General features: G+C 41.0%; 1 pseudogene; it reads right to left on the bottom strand.

Moving 5' to 3' along the window:
- Positions 1 to 365: 365 nt before the first annotated feature.
- On the bottom strand, positions 366 to 16,026 carry LOC123038848 (uncharacterized; annotated as a pseudogene).
- Between the last annotated feature and the right edge of the window lie 2,730 nt (positions 16,027 to 18,756).

Raw genomic sequence — 18,756 nt, 5'->3', positions numbered from 1 at the left:
CTGGTCTGGATAAAGCTAGCGTGCCTGCGTGCACTTCAGAAAAATTAAGTGGCTGGCACTAAATCTATTTTGAGTAATAACTGGCGTATAGCCACGCCCAAATAATATACCACGACTTTCCTGTTACTAAGGTTGACGAATATGCATTTATCAGATACAAATCGATGCAACAAAATGTTCGGGGGCAGGAAATTATATGTCCTTTTCAAAGTATTTAATAGTAAATATCAAAATGTCGTCTGGACTTACACTTGTGAGAAGAGACATATTACTACATTATTTCTTTCATGTTTCATACAGTAGTAGCACAACACACCAATCAATACAATATCAAAATCCAATAGTAGTAAACTGGAACACACTAGTTAAACATCACCGGGAGCATTAGGCGTGGCAGCAGCGGGTGCGGCAGCCTCGGGCCGGCTGGCAACCCCGAGGTGGGTGAGCAACGCCCATAGGAGCGTTATAAGCTCGCCGCCCCGCGCAACGGCCTCGGCGTGAGCGTCAACGTTGTCTGACGGAGCGGCATAGAGGATCATGTTGGACCAGAAGTCGACGAGGACCTCCCAGGCTGCCTCTTCTCCTTCGTCTGCCGCTAGCTCCACCAGCCTCTTCCCGAGCTCCGCTCCATTCTTGAGCACGTGGTGCGCCTCAGACCCAACACTCAATGCCTGGATAAGCCGTTCAGGATTCCACGCCCCCCTGACGCCTACAAGTGCGCGCTTGGCATCCTTTTCGACGGCCTTGTACAAGCTCTTGGACCACTGATCATCGTCGTGGAGTAGCTCGGGTGCGTAGGCCACCAAGTAGGCGCAGTATCGTGACAAGTGCATGGCGGCAGTTGCATGAGCAGAGCCAGGCTGACGCGACACCGATCTTACTTCAAGGATGCTCGTGGCAATGTGGGCCACGAGCATTATATCGGCTACACCTTGGGTGCCACTGGACGGTGACAGTGGTTGCAGATGTAGCCTTGTGCACAGGGACGCGACTCCATTGCTTGGGCTCCAACCGGGGCTTCTCAGTGCCTTGAGGACAGCGGTCTTCACTTCTCTGGGTACCTTAGTCCTGTCACGCAGAGGGATGAGGTGCTGGATAAGACCCATTGGAGTTGTTTTTGGGTGCAGCGCCAATACCGAACACTGGTCCATTCTGTCCTCCCAATGATTTAGCAGCTTGCATTTGCAGCGCAACACAAGTCCAAGCAACTTCTTCTTCCACGGTGATTGCTTCCAAGAAGAAGCATGCCTAACATACTGGCAGATAAGGACTACTTTAGTCCAGTTGGAGCAGATGTAAGAAGCAATGTCCCGCACCTCGGCAAGCATAACTAGAGCTAAAAGTAGAAGCACAGGCACTGCATCAAAATACCAATTTCCGTAAGGTTTCTCGGTTGAACTAACACATTCCATCTGACAGGTTATTTGCGGATCATAACCCTTTACTGCATTCCCCGCAATGCCAATAATTTTGTCCAACATATAGAATAAGCTCCAACCCATGCTTAGGAGTGAAATTGATATGCTCAAAATGGGTAACCAATGCCTTGAATACGAGATTGTGAGAGATGAACAATAATAATCGTGAAGGAAAGAAAGCTCATATGTAATCAAACCAAATGTTCTTTCATCATCACCATCTTGGAGCAACACGTGTGGCATTAAATTATAGGCCTTCATGAAACCAGTCTCGACGATTGTATGCCTTGCAAATCGGCACCTGAGTAGCTTGAACAACGCAAATGAAAAGCATAAATCTTTAAGTTGCTTCGTTGAAGACCTCAGAAGTATGTCATCCTCCAAATTCCAAACTTTTTCAATGGTTACTAAGCCACTGTTGTCTATCCTTGCCCCGTCAGCTTGGTTGGATAACCATTGGCCATAACTATGAGGCTTTTTCTGTACCAATGTTGCGTCCTCTCCTGTAACTATGAGTGGAGGAAGGGAATGCTCACTTGCTAGCTCGGCATGCTGGCTTTCATCTTTTAGCTGCTCCATGTATCCAGCAATGACATGAGGATTGCGCCCAAATGCTAATGAACTTCTTGCCTTGTACCATGCATAATATTTGGTAAGTAGTTTAGCAATGATAAGAAAAAATGGTGGAAGAAGGACCAATACATCTCCAGGCTCCACATTGTTTAGGGACCATCCTCGATATAGTGAATCAAAATCCTTTCCTAGGAAGTTAACAGCAAGGTACGAAGTCCATATGGCTTGAACAAGTAGTACCGTGACAGGAGGGGTAATGTTTCGGCCTTTCTTGTCATCACCAACAACTATTGCAGCAGTGTTGATGCCAGCAATCTGAACAACACTAGCCCATATGAAGACTGAGACAATGTGGTCCTGTGTGTGGCACAACCCTGATATGATGTCTGGATCAGAGAAAACAGCAACGATATCTTGATTGCCAACGGTAGAGATAACATAGGAGAGGATGGGCAGGAACAAGGTGCTGGCACCAACAAAGAGGAACCCAGTCAGTGGATGGTGACGGTAGCGTTGACCGTAGGCACCGATCCCAACCATAACACCTATCACAATGGTGCTTGCCACCAACAGAGCGTTCACTTGCATCAACTGCCCATCTATGTGGTTAGAGAAGTCCTTGATTGCTTGAACGGAGCAGTTTCGAGCACCCATGGTCTGCTTAACACACATGTGAAATTCCAACATCAATATAGTTGAAGATGTTGGCAAACATACAAGAAATGAACAATGATGCTATGCTGGAGTCACACGTATATTATTAGTTCAACACCGATAGAAGAACATTAAGGGCAAACTAGCTCATAGACTGTTGTACTACTACCTCGTTCATCGTTTATTAGTCCCCTTGTATTTTGTGTAAAACTTTGCATGCGACCAAAAATTATATCCTTCGATTCATATTTGAACATAGTTTCCAATGATACTATTTTTGATGATATGCATCAATATTTTATTAGTTAAATCTAAGGTTAAAATTTAGCACAAAATATGAAGGACACCATTAAACCACAAGGGAGGTAGTACCAAGATTATTATATATAAGGAGCAAAGGCAATTACCTTACACAAGGGTGGCGATCTGGCTGCTGGGGACTTCAATTCGGACCGCCTGCCATGCACGGGGATGGGACTCCCAGAATATTGTTTCCTTGAGCGTCGGTTTGCAGGGATGCGTGCTAACTGTGAAGACGTCGCGGTGCACATGTAGTAGTAGTACACATGTGTTATGCACTCTAGGACACCTGCAAATGCACGTATCCCTGTTGCCTTCCCATGCAAGAGATAATTAGTACGTACTAGATGTCTATCCCTTTTTGTTGGATGCATGTGTTTTCCTTTTCCTTTTTCACCTTTTCCACTTTTTTCTTCTTCCCTTTATTCCTTGTATCTGGATGCTAGATATGTTCTTTATTCACTGGCTTCTTTTGTAAAAAAAAAGATAAAAGAAGCTTCCGTACCATGCACAGGAGCTCCAAATTTTAACATTGACATTGTACGGAACAATAAGATCCCAGATTTTTGGACCGGCCACGGCTGAAGCTTGGCCAAGGCGATTGACGCTTAATTAAGAAGTGGAAAATGAGTTCTGTCAAAAAAAAAGTGAAAAATGAGAGTGGAGCCTCACTTGATACATCTTCCCTGATCTTCCATTATCTCATGTGAAAAATAAAACAAACTCAAATCAAAATGTACAATAAAGAAAATTGCTTCCTCTGTTTCTAAATAAATGTGATTCTAATTAAACTTGTTTGAAGTCAAACTTTTTTAAGTTTGACCATGTTTTCAGAAGAATGTATTAACATGTATAAGGTTGAATAATGATATTGTAAACATATATTTCATGATTGATCTAATAAAACTAATTTGATGTTGTAAATGTTGGTATATTATTTGGTACATGTAAGGTCAAGTTTGGACGAGTTTCACTTAGGACAAACATAGAATAACAAGTGACAGACACAATCCAATTTAAATGAATTGGCCATAATTTATGATAAATTTGCCTTTAAGTTTTGCGTTTGAAGTTTTTCGAGCGCTCCATATATATCTGAGATGACCGCTTCATTTCCGCATCGTCCTCCCTAGCTCAGTTGATATATGGAAAATACAGCCTACTATCTGGTGTAGTTACATCCATTTCTCATGTACTGTCATGTGGTAGTATATACACTATATTATTACTTTAGTATGTTCGTTCATATGTTATATCTAAGATACTTCAACGTGAGTTATATGAAAAAATTGCATGTGAGCTCATAGTTTTTATTGTATTTGTAAAATACGTACATATTTGTACATAAAATGGAGTATGCTAAAAATATGGTACATACAATCAAACAAATAGTATATATACTATGTAAATATTTTTATATACTACATATTACGTACATGTATAAGCACTTCAGTATGATAGATACTATCTACAATGTATGAAACAAAAGTGTGAGTAACAACACCCGGTAGCGTGTATATATATACAAAATCTAGTAAAAGGGTGTATAAAATGTAGTAATCTATCCAAGTATGGTGGCGCTATTGTGAACGAGCGCGCAGAATGCTTAGCATACGCTCCGGTCTCTCCACCACTAATTTGTGAGGGTAACGTTGTGTGCAAGAAAAAGTAACGCGTTTAATTTTGTTAAGATGCATGGTCACGACATCCCGACTCTGAGGTAATTAATGAGTGGCAGTAATAGAGAATGCATAGGTGGTAATGGACGTAGATTCTTTACCATGTGAGTCATCAATGGTTTGAATGAGTGACAGTAATAGAGATAGTACTGGTGGTAATGGACGTAGATTCTTTACCGTGTGAGTCATCAATGGTTTGATCTAATTCCTACATGTAGTAACGAATTACTACATGCTCACTAAATTAGCAGCAGTAAAAAAGACGGACAGGATGGTAATTCTTAATCCTGCAGTGTAGTGAGTCATAATTGATTTGATCCGTAGTTACTACATGTAGTAAAGTATTACTACATGATTCATCAATAGTTTGATCCCTAGTTACTACATGTAGTAACGTATTACTACATGCTCACTAATTGAGAGGAGTTAAAAAGATGGATGGGATGGTAATTGTTTATCATGCAATGAGTCATCAGTGGTTTGATCCCTGGCGAAGCGGTGGACGCTGGTCGTAAGTTGTTACGGCAGAATTTTCACGGACTAGGCCGCGGGGTTCGGCTAATTAGCTCATATACTGGCCGATTCGTCGAGCGACCGGAGCGTACGCTAAGACAAATGCGCTCAGGCTTAGTTTAGCACGCGTGTGTGTATGTGTCTATATATATATATATATATATATATATATATATATATATATATATATATATATATATATAGACACACACACACATAAACACTATTTTGATCACGAGATCAGAATAATATTGTTATCACAACATGAACTTCCCGAATAATGCGCCTGACCTTTCCCGAGTACTGGGTTAAACTTTAGCTAAAAAGTGCCCAAATGGGGCTTGCGATATGCCGTTGAAAAGCTATGGACATTAATATCATGATCCAAGTTAAATTTTTGGCAAAATGTAAGCGGTTTAAAAGCAGTTTTGAAAACCATTTTTTTTTCATACAGAAAATGTGAATCATATTTTTGATCGCATTTCTAAACCGTTTATCGGAATGAGGTAAATAATATAGCGTTGGAAAGCTGCTGTAAAACCGCTCCTTCGACATGTTGAAAGTTTTCTCTAATTCCCTATGGATAAAGAGTAATTTTAAAAATCGTTAAATTTCGCAAACCGAACAGCCGAGTTCGTATTTTCAGTGTAATTTATAAACGGCTAATCCATTTGAGGCAAATGATATGGCATTGGAAAGCTTGTGAAAATGCGCTACTTTTTCATGTTAAAAGTTTTTCTAATTCGGAACGGTTTAAAAGTAATTTAGAAAACTATATAAGTTCCACGGAGTTCGTATATTCGAGCTAATTTTTTACCGGTATGGCAGAATGCAACAAATGATATGGCGTTGGAAAGCTTGAGCAAATGCGAAACTTTTTCGTATATATTGTCTCTCCTAATTACTCACAGTTTTAAGTCAAACTAGAAAATGGCTAAAAACATATTTTTGGCATACTTTCTACATACTTTATCGGAATGGGGCAAATAATATACCGCTGAATAGCTATGTAAAATGCGAAACTTTTTCATGTTGCTGGTTTTCTCTGATTCCTAGCCGTTTTCAAGTAATTGCGAAAATGGCGAGATCATTCGTTCTGCCTTTATCGCGAAACGGATTCTTCGAAAATGCACCGCGTGAAGAACCTGAACTTCTCGGCACGTGTACTTGAACTTCACTCTGTTTTTCACGTGCTTTTTTTTGCTCGTATATCTCTATTCACTGCTCCTAGCTCTCCATCCACTCATCAGAATTGGGCAAGTGATATACCGATGGAAAGCTGCTGTAAACACATAACTTTTCCGTGTTGATCATTTTTTCATACTCGCAACGATTTTAAAAGTTTTTCATCTGAAATTCATTCAGCGTAGTAGTTGAACTTCATGCTGTTTTGACGTAGAACTTCCGTGACTTTTTTTTGTTTGTACACGCGCTTGAACTTCCCTCTGTACGAACCCGACCTTCGGGCTATCTTTGCAACTGTGGCTTCCCCCGCGAATTATTCTGGTCAGTAGTGTTCTATATGATGTTACTGTAATCTAGAAACATTTTTAGCAACTAAATACCAGTTTTAAATAGAAATCTCGCTCGCTGGCGGATTTTGCTCTCGGGTCGTGATGAAATTGCGTTTTTTGCAATTTTACTGCCTGAGATGTTCGACCTGAACTTCCCCTAGTGCTAGGTTGAACTTCCATCAACATTGCCCAAATGGGGCTTGCGATATACCGTTGGAAAGCTATGGACACCAGTATCATGACCCAGCTTAAAATTTTGGCAAAATGTAAGTGGTTTAAGAGCAGTTTTGAAAACCATTTTTTCTTCACACAAAAACATGAATCGTAATTTCAGTCGCATTTCTAAATCGTTTATTGGAATGAGGCAAATAATATGGTGTTGGAAAGATGTGGTAAAACCGCTCCTTCCACATGCTGAAAGTTTTTTCTAATTCCCAATGGTTAAAGAGTAATGTGGAAAATCGTAAAATTTCGCAAACCAAACAACCGAGTTCGTATTTTTGATGCCATTTCTAAACGCCTAATCCAATTGAGACAAATGATATGGCGATGGAAATCTTATGAAAATGCGCTTTCTTTTCATGTTGAAAGTTTTTCCAAATTTTGAATGGTTTAAGAGTAATTGAGAAAACGGTACAAGTTCTACCAAGTTTGTATTTTCGATCTATTTTTTAATCATACGTTCGAATCTAGCAAATGATATGGCGTTGGAAAACCTGAACAAATGCAAAACTTTTTGGTATATATTGGTTCTCCAAATTCATTACGGTTTTACGTTGATTATGAAAATGGCTAAAAATGTATTTTCGCTGTAATTTCTACAAACTTCATCGGAAATGGGCAAATAATATACTGTTGAAAAGCTATGAAAAATGTGAAACTTTTTCATGTTGATGGTTTTCTCTGAATCCTAGCCATTTTCAAGTAATTTCAGAAACGACGAGATCACTCGTTCTGCCTTTATCGCGAAACAGATTCGTCGAAAATGCATTGCGTGAAGTACTTGAACTTTTGTGGCATTTCTGCCTGAACTTCACTCTGTTTTTCACATGATTTGTTTTTCTCGTAGCTCTTCATCTACTCACCGGAATTAAGCAAATGATATACCGATGGAAATGTGTTATAAACACACAACTTTTCCGCGTTGATCATTTTTTCATACTCGCGACGGTTTTAAAAGTTTTCTTGTGAAATTCATTCAGTGTAGTAGTTGAACTTCCTGCTGTTTTCACGTTGGACTTCTGTGACTTATTTTTGTTTGTAATTTTCCCATCTATTTTCGTCAGTGTTTTACAAATGATATTCTTTTTGTACAAACCTCTCTCACAACATTTTTTTAACTTTCTCCGACCGAGGACTTGAACTTACACAAATGATATTCCTGCCATTTTGAAGTAAATTAGAAAACGACAAGATCATGATTTCTGCCTTCATCGTGAATGGAAATGCATTGCGTGAAGTAGTTGAACTTCTCGGGCATGTCTGTTTGACCTTCACTCTAATTTTCGAGGTGCTGTTTTTTGACATGCTATTTTTTGCACTGCGTGAAGTAGTTGAACTTCTTGGGCATGTCTGTTTCAACTTCACTTTGTTTCACTTTGTTTCACTTTATTGTATTTTTTATATGAAATACACACCATATAGTACGTGAACTTCCCGTTGTCATCACTTTGAACTTCTCTCTGGTTTGAGAGAATTATTTTAAAACACAAAAAGCAACATATTTTTTTATGTATTTTGGACATCTAAATACACGGTGAACCTCTCTCATAAGAATTTTTGAACTTTCTCTCGCCGAGCACTTGAACTTTTAGCAACCATTTTTACGTTTATGAGATTGTTTTCAAAAGTCCAAAAAATGGCGTTGTGCTTTTTATTTTTTGAAAAGGTAAATCTTAGGTTTTAATAAACTCCGAGCTTCTATGTTATTTCAATTTGAACTTCACCTTTTTATATTTTGAGTAAAGAATTGTATTCGATTTTTATACGGAAAAAATCGAACATGGAAATACAAGATGAGCCTCTCTCGTAAGAATTTTTGAACTTCCCCGGGCAGAGCACTTGAACTTCTTTTAACAAACGTTTTAAGCTTTTAATTTTCTATACTTTTATTCTCATTTGAAATGCATTCCTTGCAGTAGTTGAACTTCTCGTTGTTTTCACCTTGAACTTCTATCACGTATTTTTGTTCAACCTCTCCCACACAAGAATTTTTGAACTTTCTCGAGTCGAGCACTTGAACTCCTAGCAACAAAACTTTATGCTTTGCATTTTCATTCTTTTTAATACAAAATGCACACCCTGTAGTACGTGAAATTCTGGCAGTTATCAATCTGAACTTCTCTCGGTTACGTGAAAATATCTGATTTTTTACGAATTTTAATCTGAATTTCTCAATCTTTTTTTATGAATTTTGAATCCCTCTATTTTTAAAAGTTGAACTTCTTATTATTTAATTTTTGAACTTCTTGTTTCCATTCTTTAATAACGAGGAAAATCTGAGTTTTCTATAATCATCGATCTTCTCCATCTTTTTAATATGGACTTCGAAGTTTTATTTCTTAATCTCTTTTGTGAAATTTTGAAGCGCTCTATTTTTAAAAGTTTAAATTCTTGTTATTTTATTTTTGAACTTCTTGTTTCCATTCTTTAATAACGAGGAAAATCTGAGTTTTCTATAATCATCGAACTTCTCTGCCTTTTTAATATGAACTTTCTGGGTTTTTTCTTAATCTTTTTTATGAAATTTTGAAGCACTCTATTTTTTAAATTTTGAACTTCTTGTTTCCATTCTTTAATAACGAGGAAAATCTGAGTTTTCTATAATCATCGAACTTCTCCATCTTTTTAATTTGGACTTCGTGGTTTTATTTCTTTTAGTAATGGGAAAAATCATGAACTTCCTGTGTTATACAACCTGAGCTTCCCTCTGTAGGAACCCGACCTTCGGGCTATCTTCGCAATCGTGTCTCCCGACGCGAATTATTCAGGCAATCGTATTTTGTGTGATATAAGTGTAATTTGGAAATGGTTTTTAGCAACTAAATGCCCGTTTTAAATATGAATATTGCTCATTGGAGGATTTGCTCTTGGGTCGTGACGAGCGTGTGATGAGAATAATATTCTGATAACTACATAACCTGCTGCATCAGTAGCAATTGAACTTTCCAAAGTGCTAGGTTGAACTTCCGCAAACATTGCCCTAATGGGGCTTGCGATATACTGTTGGAAAGCTATGGACACAAGTATCATGACCCAAGTTAAATTTTTGGCAAAATGTACACGGTTTAAGAGCGGTTTTAAAACTATTTTTCTTTTTCTTTATACAAAAAAAGTGAATCGTATTTTCGTGTCTATTTCTAAACTGTTTATCGAAATGAGGCAAATGAGATGGCGTTGGAAAGCTACTGCTAATCCGCTCCTTCCCCATGTAGAAACTTTTCCAAATACTCAATGGTTAAATAGGAATTTTTTAGTGGATCTTACCATATTCGGCGCCCTGAGGTGCACGGTGGCCACACGGGAAAGCTTATGTATAGAAAACTGAGTTATTTGAATTTTGAACTACTCTATAATTATAAATTGAATTTCTTGGTTTATTCTTTACTTATGGGAGAATTCTGAATTTTGTAAAAAACATCAAACCACTCTACTATTTTAAATTGAACTTCTTAGGTTTATTGTTTTAGTAATGAGGAAAATCTGAGTTTTTTATATATACATTGAACTACTCCGTTATTTTAGTTTGAACTTCTTTGTTTTATTCTTTTAATAATGTGAAAAATCTAATGTTTTAATATACATCAAACTATTCTATTATTTCAAATTGAACTTCGTAGTTTTTATTTTGCTAGGATTATTTTAATGAACATCCAACTATTGTGGTATTTAAACCTGAACATTTTATTTTATTTTTTAGAAACAAATAGATTTTGTTCTTTTTTAATAAACTTCAGACTTCTCTATTTTCAAAATTGGAACTTCACAGATTCTTTTTGTATGTTTGCCTCTTTATTTTTGGATACCCAATGTGTGTGTTTTGCCATAAGCAAACATATGGAACTATCCGCGGAAGAGAATATGAACTTCGCATCAACCTTTTTTTTGTCTTCAAGAAATACGTGCTTGTTTTTTGCTTTTAATCTTTTACTTCTACGCTCAATTTTTAACTTCTATGCTCTGTCTTTTTTGTAGCATTTTCACGAAGGAGAAGGAAAGCAACAACATAATGTGCCTTAGAGAGCAACTAATTTGGGAAACCAACCATGATACATTTTTTACTCTAAAGAACAGGAACAATTTTTCCATTATTTTAACTTGAACTTCTCCATTTTATTCACACACACAAATACAAGAATTTTTTTCCATTATTTTAACTTGAACTGCTCCATTTTATTCACACACAGACAAATGCCGCGGCTGCCACCTGCAACGCCAGTACACTTTTAATAAAGAATTACTAAAGTAGCTTTCATAAACATTGAACCTCTATTTTATTTAAATTTGAACTTCTATACAAATGAATAATGGATCTCTCTATCCATCACCATTTAGTACATGATGGAACCCGTCGGGAACTAACACAATCACATACCGTGCACACGCCATGGGCATCCAGTGATAATTTATGCATCAAATGGAACATCAAAAAAGAAGAAAATGCATCAGGGTCATAAAATTTAAGCTCTAGGAGACATCACGACCAACTGCACAATGTTATAGATCTCCACAGGGGCGCAACTTTCTTCTAGATTGCAAGTCGTTCAATGCTAGTTATCCAGCACCGGTGGCCATGGACATGTGGCCATGGACATCCAGTGATAATTATGCAGTGCCGATGGCAGGAATCAACTCGGCTGGATCGCAAGGCGTTCTCCTTCTCTGTAATAAGACTGCGACTTCTTTGATTGTTGCATATTTCCTTCTTCAAATTTCATCTTTAAACTTCTGCTTTTTGTTTTTCTGCTGCAACCTGAAACAAAGGGAAATTTTTTGAACGTTTTTAGCACTGCCTTCTATGAACTTTTATATGTTTTTGGCTCTGAATTTTTGTAACTCCGTAATGCAAATTTATATGTTCTTTTTTACTCTGGAGGTGGGTACATTTAACTATTGTTTTTATTCTCCAAACATACATCTTGTGGAGTCAGAACTTATATATTTTATATCATTGAACTTCTAGATTTTTCAAATGAAATCAGCACACAAGTTGGGGCAAATATAGTGGGAAATCATAGACCCAAATTTCTCTTTTTTCTTGGTTGGTAATATCTTACTTTAACATAGTCCAACCTTGCCGAGATTACATCTTTGCAGATCCGAAAAAATTACAGTACCAAATTTTTGAACATTACAGAGAGCAAAAATACCAACCTTTTTAAAACATCTAGAACTACAGAAGCAAAGAGGCAAGAGAATAGACAAGGAGAAGAAGATGGTGTGGTTGGTGGGGTGTACAACCTGCAGGGGAACCGGCTGTGGGTGCTGGAGCTCGAGCTCCCTCGGCATGGCCCTGCCTCTGTGCCGACGTCCAGTGGGCGGCTCGACGTGGTTGCATGGATCGGCAATAGACAATGGTGGGGGGTGGTTGCTACAGCGTCGGTTGTATGTGGTGGACCTCGGCGGCAGCGGCAGACGCGACAAGCTACAGTCGATACCTCCAGGTGAAGTGTTTGTGCAAATCACTGAATAATAAGTTGTGTTAGCTAGCACAACGGTGCAAGAATACGAACATATATTTTCTCTGCAGAGCTAACATACATTGTATGTAACCCAGATTGTCTCTCTCTCGCCTATTTCATGTTGTTTAACGTGGTTGGGTCATTCAACGAGGTATACTTGCTTGAGCTCATCTCGATCTTTTAGTAAGATCGTCGCCTGAAATAAGACACCACCATTGATGACAATTTGCGACTGCATGTATACTTGTAATCCCAACTGTTTGTAGAAGACCAAGTATTCACAGTAAGGTTCAAGCTTTCACTAGTACAAATAGGGCCTATTGTCCCCGTTCATAAGGGCCTAGTCCCGGTTCTGGAACCGGGACTAAAGGGTCTTACTAAAGCCTCCCCCTTTATTCTCGGTTCTTACACGAACCGGGACTAAAGGAAATTTTATAATAAAAAATTGAATTTTTTTTATTTTTTTTTATTTTCAAATTTCTGAATTATTTTAACCTCTAATCTCTAATCACCCTCATCACTGCTCAATTTAACCTCTAATCTCTAATCACCCCTCATCATTCCAAATCATCTAACTTCCCGGACGGTCACCCATCTCACTACTCCAGCCTGAGCACGCTTAACTTCCGAGTTCTATTCTCCCTCGTTTCCAAGTCTGCACTTGTTGTTTTCCTGACAATACTAAGATGTCAATCCTATTAACCCTCAGGGATTTAGCTTGAGCATGAAGTCACACATTTCACTGTTTGAGTTTGAAATTACTGTTCTAAAAAGCAATAATTATTTAGTAACACCAATATTTCTTAAATAAGTAGTTTGACCACAGTTTGACCACAGTTTGAACAGATTTGACCAAAATTCAAAAACACTGAAATAATTATTTAGTAACACTAATATTTCTTGAATAAGTAGTTTGACCATTGTTTGACTACAGTTTGACCAGATTTGACCAAAATTCAAAAAAACTAAAATAATTATTTAGTAACACTAATGTTTTTGAATAATTATTTAGTAACACTAATACTTCTTGAATAAGTAGTTTGACCATAGTTTGACCAAATTTAACAAAAATTAAAAAAAATCAAAAAAACTGAAATTTGAGCATAACTTTTTTTCCTTTTAGAATTTGAGGATTCTAAAAATTTGCAAACAGGCCATAGGCGGTCAAAATTGGATGCGGATTTTCGTGCTGAACATTTTGATATATTATACGTTTTTTCTGACATAGTATGCAAAATTTATAGCCGTTTTACATTTTCCCTACACTTTTTGCAAAACATGTCCAAATTTAAGTTTTTATATTTTCCTAACTAGTAGATGTAGTAACATAACTACATCTCGAAGGATTTTAATTTTTGAAGTTTTTATCATTTTCTTTTGCTTTTTACAAAACTGAAAAGGCGATCCGGGGGGGGGGTACTGTTTGAAAATGAGACCTTTAGTACCGGTTTGTGGCACGAACCGGTACTAATGCCTCAAATCCATTAGTACCGGTTCGTGGCACGAACCGGTACTAAAGGTCTAACCTTTAGTACCGATTCGTGCCACGAACCGGTACTAATGGGCATCGCACCCATTAGTACCGGTTCGTGGCACCAACCGGGACCAAAAGGTCCCATTTGAACCGGGACTAATGCCTTTGCCGCATGAACCGGGACCAATGCTCACATTAGTCCCGGTTCATGACTGAACCGGGACTTATGGGCTAACCCGGCCTGGACCAAAGCCCTGTTTTCTACTAGTGTTTTCAGCCATACATACCTGCAGGTCGAGACCTCCTCCAGCTGCAGTTCGAGACCTCCCCCAGCTGCAGGTTGGCCGAAGAGAGGATGTTGGCGGTGCAGCGGATGACCGCGTGAACATCGATGGAGGAGCACGGGCAACTGCAGGAAGGCAGAGCCGCCGCTGGCTCTGTGAAAGAAGGTCGGGGCGACGTTTTTGAGGGAGGGATGTAGGATGAGGGACCTAAGCCTCAACGGCTCTGGGGGTATGAGCCACGGGCTGTGGACAGCGCCGTCGCCCACCGGCGAGGCCGGGATCCTGTGGTAGAAGGGGTTGGGGCCCACGCCTAGATCTGGGAGTAGGGGATGCACCACCGCTGCACAGAATAAGGCAGCCTGACAGTGGTTGCTGGTGGAACGCGCAGTGGGAGGGTCGTCGCTGCGTTTGAAGCAGGGGGAAGCGGCCTCCATGGTTGAAGCAGAGGAGATGCCGCCGCCATAGTTGGATCCTGGTGGGGGACGGCGGAGGCATGAGATCATGGTCGGGGGCGGCGCGCGTCACCGGCACCAGATAGTTGCGGGAGGGCGACGACCTATGGGGTGGGCAGGTGGGAAACATGGGGGTCGGGGTGGCTGGCGGCGGGAGGCGCGACGGGGTCCCGAGGGAGGCGACCGGGCTAGAGTTGGCAAGGAAGGTGGGGATCCGGTGAGGATGGGCTGGTGGGGATCGTGGGGGAGTGGTCGGGGGTGGGTGGACCGGTTCGGTAGTTCGGGAGGGCCCGTCAGCGCCTATATAGGGCGCGTCGTGATCCAAATAGTTATTCTAATCCGAGGATTTGAATAGTGTCACTATATATATATACACACACATAGGGTGAGTCTATTATGATAACACCCCTTAAGACCTTATTCTGCACACCCGAACCTTATTCTACTAATACTCTCGAACCCCGCAGCCACCGGACCACAACGACACGAAAAATGAAAAAAAGGCCAGGTCAACCCCAGCCCGAAACCCACCCCCACTCCTCCCACGCTCCCACACTCGTGCCCACGACACGCACCTCCCCCACCTCTGTCTCCCATCTCCTTACCCATCAAACCACCTCCCTCCCTGCACCGCCCCTCACACCTTGCACCAGACCAACCCCAAATCCTCCTCACCTTCTACCACCATCGCCGACAGCCACCAGCGCCACGCTGGCCGGCCTTTAACCTACACCTACCCTCGCCGACGCCACTCATTCTTCTCCTCCGAAGAGCCCCACCTCCTTCCCACCGCGCCGCCCCTCTCTGGCTACGAGCCTCCTGCCCAGCGCCAGATCGAGGAGGCGCGGCTCAGCGATGGTGCTGGTCTGCTGGAGACTACGCGCCCTCCTGTGCCGCCCTCGCCCTCCCCTACACCAGATCCAAGGCGGACACGCCCTCCCGCGCCGCCCCCGTCCTCTCCTATGCTGGATCTGAGGCTACCCCTCGCCACCCCACATACGCACAGTCCGCCACGCCCCTCCACACCACCGCCCACCGTGCCGTCTCGGCAAAGTGGCACCGTCGTCAGTCACCTACTTGATCTCGCCCGTGCCGCACCTTGCCCGAATTCCCCGGTGAGATCTGGCGACCCGCTCTACTCCGGCGCCCCCAGCGCCCTTTACTCCGCCTCGAATTCCGTGGGTCCGGCATCCCCATGCCGCCTCTAGAGCCCAATCGTCCATCTCTGACACCATCCCTTCTGCATCGAGCGTGAGGACCTCTCTGCCATGGATCCATGGAGGGACAACACAACCATGCAGTCCGACATCCGAGAGCGTGTAGATGGCGGCGACACAACTCTGCCGTGGGTCCATGGTCTGGTAGCACGACCATGTAGTTCAGCATGCGCGTGCGTGCAGTACTATTGGGGCAGCGAGGCAGCTCGTGTATGCCCATGGCATGACGATTTCCTCGTCGTGGTTGACGGCGCGGAGGAACCCCATCGCTGGCTCTGGCCCGCACCATCTCCGCTCGTCGCCGTCCCAAGCACGTGGTGGCCGCTGAAACCTTGCCTCCCTGTCTTTTTCTGCCGCTTTGAGTGAGCATGCAGTTCCTGCAGGGGTCCATCCCGCCGTGTACAGCTCGAGCACACACATGATGCGGTTTCGTGCTAGTGCACTTGCAGTCTTTTTGCGTGCAGCTCCGTTCCGTTTTGACTCCGCGTGCAGTGAAGTTCGGGCGAGCCATATGGCAGAAAAGGAAGGAAATTACGAGGGTCAGTTCACTTTCTGTGTAAAAGGAAGAAAATTAAAACCCCACTTCCGACGAGACAACAATCCACAAGCATCATGTGCATGCAGTTACTTTTGTATATGCTTGCAATGCGGTGTGTGTATGTGTGCAGTACACCCCATCGTTCATGTGCATTTTTAGAGGACAAGTCGCATGTGGCCGTTTCACTTGTTTTCTGTATGCTTGCAATGCGGTGTATGTATGTTTGCAGTGCACTCCTGTGGTTCCCTTTGTAAAATATTACCTTTGTAAAAACAATAAAAAGGTCAACACATAAGAAGTTTGTTTCTTTTTAGATGAAGTCCACTAGTTTCTGCCCTGCGGTTCACTTTCACCAACCGAAACAATGCAGTTCTTTAGTTTGGGCCACGCGGTTCACTAACTCTGACCATGAGGTTCTCAAATAAGCGTAAAAAAGTTTTAAAAAAGAGAAAACTTACGGGGTTCACTTGCTTGTCCGATGCAGTGCGGTTTTCATTCTAAATCAGTGAAGTCGGCCGTATGATGTTGTTCATCCCGTAAGTGCAAAAAAATTGTTACGGAAGCGAAAAGAAGTAATGTGGTTCACTTCTTGATAGTGTTGTGATTCATTTACACCCGATGTGAAGTGCACTCTACTTTCTCGTCCTTGAAAAAATTACGTTTGAATAAAAGAAACCATGTAGTTCTCTTACCCGTCTGATGCAGTGCAATTTTTCGTCCGATGCAGTGCGGTTTTCAGTCGGATGAAGTACCCACGTCGATTTGGGTGTCGCGAAAAACCGAGTGTCCGCATTTCGGTAGATTCGAAATTCCTCTTAAACTGTAAAGAATTAGAGAGAGTGTTCTACATGAAAAATTGCGCCTCGTCGATATCTTTCCAACGCCGTATCGTTTGAATCATTCCTACCAGTGATTTGTAAAAATTTCACGAAAAAGGCCGCTGCCACTCATCGTCCGCCACATGATTTTTAAAATTAACTTAAAACTGTAAAGAATCTCAAAAACATTTCAACATATGAAAGTTGCGCCTCGTACATAGCTTTTCAACGGTGTATTACACACCTCGTTTCGATAAACAGTTAAAAAACTGGAGCGAAAACAGTACCGAAATTTGAATTTTTTTGAAAAACAGAATTCCGCGATTTAGTAAATTTGAAACTGCTCTTAAACCCTAATGAATTAGAGAAAATGATAGATATGAAAAAGATGCGCCTCGATAATATCTTTCTAACGGTGTATCATTTGCTTTGTTCCAACGAGCGGTTTAGAAGAAATCGCGAAAAAACGCTCGCTGCCACTCATCATGGGCCGCGCCATTTTCAAAACTGCTCTTAAACCATGTGGATTCTCGAAAATTGTTCAACATGTCGAAGTTGCGGCTAATCCATAACTTTTTAACAGTATATTACACGCCTCATTCCGATAAACGGTTAAAAAACTAGAGTGAAAACAATACCCAAAAAAACAATGCATGCAGTTTTTTCCGACGAGAAGTTCACTCGTGTGAGTACTGCAGCACACTTAGTTCAAAGAATGACGTGCACTTGCGTTCAGCGTGCAGTGCGGAAGTGGTGTGCAGAATAGTTATTCTGCTAATATTAGCAGAATATATATATATATATATATATATATATATATATATATATATATATATATATATATATATATATATAATGTAGTAATTGTGAAATATTTTTTAACTATCCAAGTATTTGATTTACTCAATTGTCAAAAATATTACTATATTTTATATGCTACGTTGCTATATTATATGCTCCCATGTACCAAAGTAAATTTCCGGTTACTAGGGTGTAGAATAAACTATTCTACCCTCACACTTACTTTAACGTTACTACACACACAACTTTCTCTCCTACCTAGTGTTGACGTACGTGTCGGGCTGTGTGAGTGTGACTGCCATGTCCAAATTGCATATACCCCAGAGCTTGCCATAGCTAGCAATGGGCATCTTCTCGCTAATAAGTCCTTACGTGCCCTACCGGAGGTTAACAAATCCTCTCTATTTGTGGTAGCTTTACAAAAAGCGTAACCATGTGTTTCAAAGTGTGTATAATACAATACTACTTACAGTCTTTTGGCACTTTGGCATCTCTTTGATGTTGTCTCATGTTGCTGTCTCTGGAATCTCTTTATTTTACGTAGCTTCTATCTTACTCTATCTTTTCTGGATATTTCTGTCTTGCTCTATACATGGAAGCGTCGTGTCAGCATGTGTATTTCTGTATGTACTCTGTAACTAATGTATGACTGAGTCTAGTCACGTCTGGCCTGCGTGCCACCATTGTAGGGACGTTGGGCAGCCTCCACTTGTACTTATGATGTAATCTATAACACCGGTAATCATACAATCAGGAAGACAATTTCCAACTTGGTATCAGATACCCAGGTCATGGCCGCGGACGACTCCCCCTCCTCCGCCGCTCTCAACTCCGGCACCT

This window comes from Triticum aestivum, chromosome 2B (assembly GCF_018294505.1).
Source record: "Triticum aestivum cultivar Chinese Spring chromosome 2B, IWGSC CS RefSeq v2.1, whole genome shotgun sequence".
NCBI classification, from domain to species: Eukaryota; Viridiplantae; Streptophyta; class Magnoliopsida; order Poales; family Poaceae; genus Triticum; species Triticum aestivum.
Note: the sequence above shows the minus strand (reverse complement) of the source record. Positions and strands in the feature narration are given on the sequence as shown.